This window comes from Cheilinus undulatus, linkage group 10 (assembly GCF_018320785.1).
Source record: "Cheilinus undulatus linkage group 10, ASM1832078v1, whole genome shotgun sequence".
Classification (NCBI taxonomy): Eukaryota; Metazoa; Chordata; class Actinopteri; order Labriformes; family Labridae; genus Cheilinus; species Cheilinus undulatus.
The window spans coordinates 1,262,987-1,264,897 of NC_054874.1; positions in this window are offsets into that span (position 1 = coordinate 1,262,987).

Consider the following 1,911-nt stretch of genomic DNA (forward strand, 5'->3'; position numbering starts at 1 on the left):
AGCTAAGAAATCCCAGCAATGATCGCTGTACAACACACAACATCTTCACACATCTCTCCACATCCAAACACATCTAAACACTGCCATGGAGCATGATGGGAAAACTCAATTCCCCTAATTTGAATTTACAGTGGGCAGGGCTTAGATCAGTTGACTCTCTATAGCACGGGTGTCAAACTCAAGGCCCGGGGGCCAAATCCGGCCGGTGGTGCAGTTTTACCCAGCCCACTAGATCCTATGATATTTTTATTAAAATCTGCAGATTCCCTTCAGTATAAAAATGTAAACTTAACCTTGATGATTTATAATATCCTTGTTAAGTCATAAAAATTAGAAAAAGTAAACAGTAAAAATGATTTGATAAAATGTCAGGTACTGTACATAGGGAAGAAATTAGTGTTTTCTCTATATTTTTAATTTTGCATCTCACATTTATGACCAAAAGTTGTGGTTTTGACTTTTTATTTCATATTTTAACCTTTCAGATTAATAATAATGTTATTTCTTATTAAGACCTTTTAAAGCCAAGATTTTGACTTTTATCTCACGTATTGACCTTTTACAACTCCTAACTTTAACTTCTATCTCATTTTTTTATCTTAAAAACTCGTGATTTTTAACTCTATCTGTTTTTTACCTTTTAAAATCATGATTTTGACTTTTATCTCACACATTGACCTGTATCAACTCCTAACTTTAAATTTTATCTCATTTTTTCACCTTAAAAACTCATGAGTTTTAATTTTATCTCATATTTTGACATTTGAAACTCATGATTTTGACGTTTACCTCATATTTTGACTATTAAAAGATATGATTTTGAATTTTATCTCAGTTTTTGACTTTTAAAATTCATGGTTTCAGTGTTCTATCTCATTTTTTTAAACATTATTTTTACCTCAAAAGTCATGTTTTTGCTATTTAAACTTATAAGTTTGACCTTTTTTCTCAGATTTTGAGTTTTTAATTTATCATGTTCACCTTTTAATTACAAAATCATTTATTATCAGTGCCAAGTTTTTTACCCCCATAATTCATTTCTGGTGAAAATTATGTTAACAGTTTCTGGTTAAATGTTGACCCTGGTGGGCCCTCAGGTTAGACCCAAGCTCAGAATCCGGCCTCTGCTGTGACTGAGTTAGACAGCCCTGCTCTACAGAGTTGAATTAACACTAAATGTGTCAACACCGTCGAATAAGTCCAACACTGAAGGCCATGTAATTCTGAATGTAGTTAAAATTACACTTTGGGGGTTAAATTCAACTCTGAAATGTTTAACACTAAAAATTAATAGTCCAGTTTTTGCTGTGTGGGTTCACCAGAATGTTAGCAATGAATCAATAAACTCCAGAAACTGAAGAAGGAAATCCAGGATGGCGATTAAAACTTGAACAAAAGTGGAGCTGGGCGTGGTGGTGCATGTCCATCATGTCCTCGCACTTTGGTTCCGTTTACACTGGTGTGAACACGGGCTGGTTCACCAGAAAGCACCAAGGTTCTGAGACTCCAGTGCGGAACCAGGGCCAGGGCCAGAACCAGAACCGTGTCTGTCTGAAAACACCTTCAGGGATAAATGAGGAGGATTTAACAGGTCAACATTTCTGTGTTATAAATCCTTTTTGGACTGACTGACTGGATTTTTTCATTTTCATGAACTGTAAGCTGTAGTAATCAAGATCAAAACAAAAAAGTCTTGAAATAAATCACGCTGTATGAGAAGAATAAAGAACATATGAATGTTTCACTTACTGAATTAAATCACAGCGAAAATAAACTTTTCATCTTCTATTTTTTTAGATGTACCTGTAGATACCTTGTGAAAATGCATTGCTTCCCATAGCCTGTGGAGAGCAGTACTAGCCTTAAACCGGTGTAACTAGCCTCCATGGTAGTAGAGGAAGAGGAGGAAGA